At 36.0% G+C, this 8,420-nt stretch overlaps 1 long non-coding RNA gene across 1 annotated transcript in view; it reads right to left on the bottom strand.

Moving 5' to 3' along the window:
* Nucleotides 1-1,395: 1,395 nt before the first annotated feature.
* LOC119510942 overlaps nt 1,396-8,420 on the bottom strand; it is a 412,157-nt gene continuing 405,132 nt past the window's right edge. Inside the window, exon 3 of the long non-coding RNA XR_005212075.1 lies at nt 1,396-1,488. This is a non-coding gene — a long non-coding RNA (uncharacterized LOC119510942). The remainder of the gene's footprint in view (nt 1,489-8,420) is intronic.

The raw sequence follows: 8,420 nt of genomic DNA, 5'->3' as shown, positions 1-8,420 counted from the left end.
AAGAGCCCTAAGATTTGTGTAATATAGGGAGAATAGGGAGAAAGTACAACACAGAGTGAGATTTTACACTATTTTGGTAGAGCCCTTCTTCTCATTTTCCTTCCCCAACCTCCCTAATTAACTGTCTGCACCCCTACTTCCTAGGAGCAAAACATACTCTGCTAATGTTCCCACTCTTTGTGTTTTAGTGTCAAGTATTTCTACTAAATCAATATCTTGCTATCCATAAGAGGAACTGCAATCTATACAACTACCTGTACTTCACTACTGTTTATGCATATGCTGTTTTTCTAACTAGACTCTACAATCTTTTAGAAATCACACTGTAAAGAGTAAAAGAGTCCAGTTTTATAGATAATTATTCTGTGATTGAATCCTGGCTCTATTGTTCTCCAGCTGTGTAATTTACTTACTCTTGCTAACACTTTGGAGTCTTCATCTATTGGGATAATAAGATGGAATAATGTGTATCATATGCATGTACATAAGAGGACCTCAGTCTATGTCAGTTTCCTAGTTTATCTGCTCTGTATATTTAGCACTTATTATATTATTTGACAGAGCAGAGTTTCTCAATAAATAACTTTTGTATAATGACTGTGGAGGTCAGGGAACATAACACAGCATTATAACCCAGATGTAAATTTTTCTTTATACATTGTGATCCTGATAAACACCTGCAGGAAGTTCCATCATTTTTAGCCCCTGATAGGTTCCCCTTCCTGACGTGAAGTATATTGATATGTTGCTTTGAATTTCAGGAATTCCTGGTCTTTGCTAAGAGCTATGATTCATAAATTTGCATATCAAAATGAAAAATGAGTGGGTTTTTTTGAGGAGCAATGGTAAGGACTAACATGGAGACATCTTTTTTATGAAATAAAAACCTCTTCTTTATAAATATTAAAAATAAATATTCTTTATAGGCACACCTTCAAGAACCAACATCCCATAGCCCATTGGCCTCTTTAATGCCAAAGGTATTATAACAATTAACACCAGTGCCCAGAGAGGCAGGCAGCCCATCTCTAATTTTCACTGTGCCATTGGGTATACCAAATTAAATCTAGCTGCAAAACTCAAATTCTCCAGATTTTTGTCATTACATTTATCCAATGGAAAGAGTAAAGCAATTCAATTCAATTTGTCCTGGGAAAATATATATCTCTAATCTGATAATTCATTTTCAAATCTCATATAATAATAATTCCTCTCTCTGCCATGGCACTCTCCCCATATCCTTTGAAATGAAGTTATAGGAAGTGAGGATTCCCAAGAGTATGAAAATTAAGCAATTCACATTTTATCTCAGCAGATCATTTGTCTGCAAGTGTACTGTGTGAAAATTAAATGCCTATTCCTCTTGCTCTGCTGTAACCCTTACTTACTTGTACGTGATGAAGAATGTATCTCCTTTCTCTTCATCAAGGGCCTGCTTGAAGGTCTTGGAAACTTTCTGTTACTTCATGGATTCTTCTCATAACATGCCTGTGAATGGGGTTTGGGAAATTTGAATCTCATCACATACCCTACTACTCTAAAACTTCATAAACTTACAATGCATACAAATATTTTTTTAATGCAAGTTGAATATTTAAGATCTTGACTGAAAACACTTTAGATGCATTTTAAACATAGGTTATTGATTTAGAAATTAAACCACTTTAGTTAGGAGAATTTATAAAGCTATAATTAAAAGTACATTCACTCATGCATTTTTATCAAGTTCTATATCATATTAATGAGTTATGGGTTCTTTATATATTAAGGATATAAATTCTTTATCACTTATATATTTTGAAACTATTTTTTCCCAGTCTGTGACTTACCTTTTTCATTTTCGTAAGCGCATATTTGGAAAAGCAAAAGTTTTTAATTGTAATAAAGTCTTGTTTGTCTTTTTTTTTTTTTTTTTTTTTTTTTTTTTAATGATTTGTACTTCTTGTGTCATATCTAAGAAATCCTGGCCTATTTTCTCCTACATTTTTTCTACAAGTTGAGTAATTTTAGTTTTCATACTTAGGGCTAGAATTAATTTTAAGTTGAAATGGACAAAGCATTTGAACAGACACTTCACTAAAAAAGATATTCAAATAGAAGATATGCATATAAAAATGCACAACATTATTAGTCATTAATTTCATTTTCAAATGAAAACCATTTTACCTCTTCACAGCCAGTAGAAGAGCTAAAATTCAAAAGATTGACAATATCAAGTGTCAGTGAATATGCAGAGCAAGTGGAACTCTCATACATTGCTGATAGGAATGCAAATATAAAATTATTTTGGAAAATGGTTTTGCAGTTTTTCAGTTTGCCTGGCAGCTATGGTAAATAGTAAATAACGGGCTGGCTTAAAAATCGGGAATTTATTGGCTCACAGTTTTGAGGTTCAAAGAAGTCCACATCAAGGCATCAGCAAGGCCGTACTTTCACCCCAAAGTCTGTAACATTCTGGTGCTGCCTGGCTGAGATACTTGGGGTTCTCTAGCTTGTATCCCCACTTCGCATCACATAACACTAATCTCTCCTTTCTCTTCAGTGTTCCATTAACTTCTGGCTCCTCCCTGTGGCTTTCTGTGATTGTGCGAATTTCTTCTCCTTATAAAGCCTCAAGTAATTGGATTAAGGCCCACTCTCATTCAGTTATGCCATATCTTAACTAAAAATACCTTCAGGAGATCCTATTTACTACAGGTTCGGGTTCACACCCACAGGAATGTGGATTAAGATTAAGAACATGTCTAAATTGAGGTTCACAACTGAATCTACCATATGCAATTTCTTCAAAAGTTAAACATAAACTTATTGTAAGACCTAGTAATTCCCATTGCACTTCTTGGTAACTATACAAAGGAAAAAAAAAAAAACAAACCACAGAATATAGGTTTGCATAGAGACTTGTATAATGAGGGGTCATAGTAGATTTATTTGCAATGGTCCAAAACTGGAAAGAAACTAAACGTACTTCAACTAGAGAATGGCTAAACAAAATGTGATATATTATATAGTGGAGACTACTCAACAGTAAAAAGGAATAAACTATGTGTATATGCAAATGACATATGAATCTCAGAAGCATCATACTAAGTGATAAAAAACAGACACAAAAGACAACATATGGTCTAATTCCATATATATGAACTTCTGAAAAAGAAAAAAACCAAAAAACTATAGTGACAGAAAAGAAAGCAGCGCAGTTGTCTCCAGAGGCTGGGGGTAGAGGGAAAGATTGACTGCAAAGGGGCTGTGGGAACTCTTCGGAGTTGGAAATATTCTTTTCCTATATTGTGGCAGTAGTTACATAATTCTGTATATTTTTCAAAGTGCATTGAAGTGTTCCCTTAAAATTGGTGAATTTTAATTGTGTGTAAATTATACTTCCATAAAGCTGATTTTAAAAAGCAGTAAAATGAAAATGTCTTTAAATGAGAAAACACACTGACCTACAGTTTCATCTGTCCCCCGAAAATGAATTAAATGTCTTCTGTGTACATAGTTATATGTTATTATATTTATATTTTGCTGGAGAAACCATATCAAAGCTTTTAGTTCAATATAAACACTGAGATTTTTAACACCCCTTTTCTCATTGCAGCGTAAATTGATCAAAGTTGCCATGTGCAAATAAGAGTTTAGTTATATAATCTGAATTTTTAAAAGTATTTAAAACCCATCTACCTTCCCCTCTCTGAGAGAGTTTGAAGCAACTGGAATTATTTATATTTTAATGAAATGGCTAAGGATAAGTTCAAGTAAAAATGCTCTGAAAACATTATATTTTAATAAAGTAAAATATTCCCGTATCATGGCCTTTATTAATATTATAATTGTCATTATTTTCTATGCTTTTAAAACTCTCTGACATCCTTTCTGAAATAAGGTGAAAGAAATGAGAGAGAAGGGATATCAGAGATTTACAAAATATGTAAAATTTTCTCAAAATATGTAAAATGTTCTATGGGGCTGCAAAAAAACAAGGAATTCCTAATGCAACTTTGGAGATAAAACTAACAAATATAAAACTAACAAATATAAAATAATATGATATTATGTACACAAGAGCTTGTAGTTTCTGAGTTGCCTTTAATAAGAAAACATGAATTTAATTATAAAAAGATGACATGACTCAAAATACAACCTAGCATATTCAAATAAAAGTGCTTAGAGAGAACAAGCTATCAAGAAATCAAAGGGGCACTGCCTCCCACCAGAAGGTGTATAAGGATGGTCAAGTGTGAGGAAACGACCGCAGGAAGTCAGGACAGAAGAGAAACGTAAGGAGTAGACTTTCAGAGGTCATCTTAGCGGACGTGGGGCTTGAGACAGCTGTGCTGGGCTAATAGAACTTAGAAGGAAAGTAAAGGAAGAAAGGACTTGAAACCAGGCAAGGGAAATGGATGAGTATAGCCTAGGGTGGAAAGTGGTAGAAGGGCTTTGGGCAATCACTGCGGTCCAGCTGAACAGGGTGCCCAGCAGTGTCTCCAGAGTGTCAAATCAGGAAGAATGGGTTTGAATGAAAATAGAATTGGTTTCCAAATAAGGAGGATAAAAACATTTTACCATGGATTTCTGATTGAATATGGTGGGTTTTTTTCAAGGTTTCAGCCTTACTAAGTCTATTTTTAACATTCCTTCTTTTTTATTGAAGATACGGTACAGATAATACCCATATATTCTCCCACGTTCACTGACATAAAAGTCCCCTCTGCTCCATCTATTTATCCGTCTCCTCCTCTCCTTACTTCTGAACCCCTGACAACTGCTTATCTTTTTACTGTCTCTATAGTTTTGACTGTTCCAGAGTGTCATATGGTTTCAATCATATAGTATGTAGCTTTTTCATACTGGCTTCTTTCACTTAACAAGAGGCATTTAAGGTTCCTCCATGGCTTTTTGTGGCTTGATAGATCATTTCTTTGTATTACTGTATAAAATTCCATGGAATGGATGTACCAATTTATCCAATCACTAATTGAAGGCCATCTTGGTTGCTGTCAACATTTATGTGCAGTTTCTATGTGGACATACATTTTCAACTGATTTAATTAGACACCTAGGAGAGTGATTGCTTGATTGTATGATAGCCTAGGTTGAGCTTTGAAAGTAACTGCCAAATTGTCTTCCAAAATGTCTATATCATGTTTAATTCCCACAACAATGAATGAGATTTTGTGTTTGTCCACATCCAGTGTTAAGTGTTGTCAGAGTTTTGGATTTTAGCCATTCTAATAGGTGTGAAATGGTAGCTCATGTTTTAATTTGCAATCCCCCTAATGATAAATGTTGTGTAGCAGCTCAATATGCTTATTTTTCATCTGTGTATCTCCTTTGGTGAGGTGACTGTTCAGCTCTTTTGCCCATTTTTAAATTGAATTCTTTGTTTTCTTACTGTCGAATTTTAAGAGTTCTTTGTATGTTTTGGATTTGAGCCCTTTATCAGATACATGTTTGAAAATTTGAAAAATATTTTCAAATATTGTCCTTTCATTCTCTGAACAGTGTATTTTGCAGAGCAGAAGTTTTACATTTTAATTAAATCCAACTTATCAATATTTTCTTTCATGGATCATGCTCTTTGGTGATGCATCTAAAAACTCAGTGTTATTGCTGACAGGGCGACGCAGGAATGAGACAGGGACACAAAGCTAAGAATTAAGGGAGCAGGGGGCCCACTTGCATCTCGTGCTAAGTGGACAACAATGCAGCCTTGCTCCAGCTATTTATTTCAGAAGATTAGGTGTATATGCTAAAGGTGCTCAGGTGGGGGAGAGCCCATCAGGTGTATCCAATCTAGGTTTAAGATAATGGTAGTCACAAGACACGCCTCTTTACAGGGCGGGCCTGCATGGCATTCTATGCAGGCCTGCGGCTCAGCATTCCAAGTCACCACCCTAGATATGCCTCAGGCAACATGGAAGACTCAGTTTCCCACACAGTGTCAAACCCAAGGCCACCTAGATTTTCTCCTGTGTTATCTCCTACAAGCTTTATAGTTTGCATTATATATTTAGGTCTATGATCAATTTTGAGTTAATATTTGTAGTAAATGTAAGATCAGTGTCTAAATTCTTTTTTTTTTTTTTTTTTGGCAAGTGGATGTCTATTTGTCCAGCACCATTTGTTGGAAAAGAGTATCCTTTCTGACTTTAATTCCTTTTGCTCTTTTGTCAAACATCAATTGACTATATTTGTTTGAATCTATTTCTGTGCTCTTTATTCTGTTCCATTAATCTAAATGTCTATCCTTTTAATAATTCTACATGATCTTGATTACTACAGGTATATAGTATGTCTTGAATTCAAGTACTGTTAGAAATTCAAATTTGTTCTTTTTCAGTTTAGTGTTGACTTTTCTTGGTCTTTTGACTTTCCATATACACTTTAAAATACATGGGTTAACTTCCAAAAGTAACTTGCTGCTATATTAATGTTAAAAAATATACATACAACAAGCAAATTTCCCACAACTGAATGGCACTCAAATCCATATTGAAAGAGTACACGTACTGCTCCACAAAATTAATAAAAGGAATATAAACTAAGACACAGATTTGTGGCATTTCAGAGTGCCAGGGATAAAGAGAACATCTAGACATGTTGAAAGAATGAAAAGACAAGGAAATCAGAATTTCCAGGCAGAATTGGGTGCTAAAGACCATAAAGCCATGCCTTCAAAATATTATGAGGGGAAATTAATTTCAACTTAGATGTGCCCCACTAAATTTTCAAATAAGTGTGACAACAGAAAAAGTCATTTTTAGACACAGAATGAATAACTTTTTATTTCCTCACATGCACCTTTCTTAAGGAGTTTCTCAAGGAACTCCACCAAAATGAGGTAAATGAACACACAAACAAAAAAAGAAAGAGAATCCAAGATCTAGAAAACAATAAATACATAACAGGCCTGTAATAGTGTATTATTACAATAATGAATGTATAATTAGTAGATGGAGAATGGAGGCTTTACAAAGGAGGGCTCAAGAGAAATAAGAATTTAATTGATAAATTTTCAGGAAGGTTTTAGTCATTTGGGAAAAAATACTAATAGTCACATAGTGGCAATGATAGAAATAATTTGTAATAGGCGAATCAAAAACTATGCAAGTGAAAGAGGGAGAAGATGGCAGCAAAGAGAGGAGTGGAAGTTAGTTAATCCCCCCAAAGCAACTAATAAAAAAAGTCAGGAACAACTAGTAAAAGATTTGGAATAACTGCTGGGAGATGACCACTACTGTCCACATATCATGCAACAATCTGAATTGGGAGAAACACCTGAGATCACAGCATAAAATCTGTAAGTAAAAACTGTGGACCTAAGAGCTCCCTCCCTCATGGCAGCCTGAACTGCAAAGCCCCGCAGTGCTAGAGAGCAGCACTCTCTGAACAAGCGAATATACCTCAGCCCAGCTCCAACTGGGGCTTTAATGTTAACCACTCAATACAAACTATGAATTCCCAACAAGCAGACAGGAGGTTTTGGTGACGACTGACCTTGGAGAGTCAGGGGAAGTATCTGTCTTGGGACAGGGAGCCCAGGGGATCAGGTGCTATCTCTGGCCGATGGGTGAGTCTGTGGGTTGTATACTGACCATGAAGGGGGATTTTCTGTCCCTTTCTCTCTCTCTCAACCTGGGCAGCTCAGTGGAGAAAGCCTCAGCCATTCTCAGCTTGCAGTGCTCTGCAGTAGAGAAGGCCTCAGCCATTTTAAACTCACAGGACTCTGACCCAGACAAGGGTGGAGGTAGCAGAGTCAGAGAAACAAAGAATCGATTTATATGCAAATGACCTCTCTCTAGAGGGCATATCTTCCCAAGAGGAAAGAGGTAGGGCCCAGCTCTACTACCCACCTTCCATTCAGAACCAGACCCCAGAGCCTGGGGGAAAATAGCCATGGGCCACACCTCCTCACACCAATCTGGAGTGACAAGCTGACAGGTGCCACCTGCTGGGCAGAAAAGCACAGGTGTGTCAATCCTCTAAGACACACCATCAGGGAAACTGGATACTGAATATTTCTTCCTTCTGGGACCTGAATCTGTTCTCATCTGGGAAAACCTGATTGGGGTGGCCAAGGTGGTTAGATGCCTAGACAACAGAAAACTACAACATACACTTAGAAAAATGAAGTTATGGCCCAGTCAAAGGAACAAACTTACACTTCAACTGAGATACAGGAATTTAAACTAATGCTAAATCAATTCAAAAAGTTTAGAGAAGATAAGGCAAAAAAATAAAGGCTATAATTAAAACCCTGGGCATACATAAGGCAGAAATTGAAAGTTCAAAAAAACAGCTGGCAGAATCTATGGAAATGAAAGGCACAACACAAGAGACAAAAGACACAATGGAAACATACAACAGCGGATCTCAAGAGGCAGAAGAAAATACTCAGGAACTGGAGAACAAGGCACCTG

Source organism: Choloepus didactylus, chromosome 15 (genome assembly GCF_015220235.1).
Source record: "Choloepus didactylus isolate mChoDid1 chromosome 15, mChoDid1.pri, whole genome shotgun sequence".
NCBI classification, from domain to species: domain Eukaryota; kingdom Metazoa; phylum Chordata; class Mammalia; order Pilosa; family Megalonychidae; genus Choloepus; species Choloepus didactylus.
This window is presented reverse-complemented; position numbering and strand designations above follow the sequence as displayed.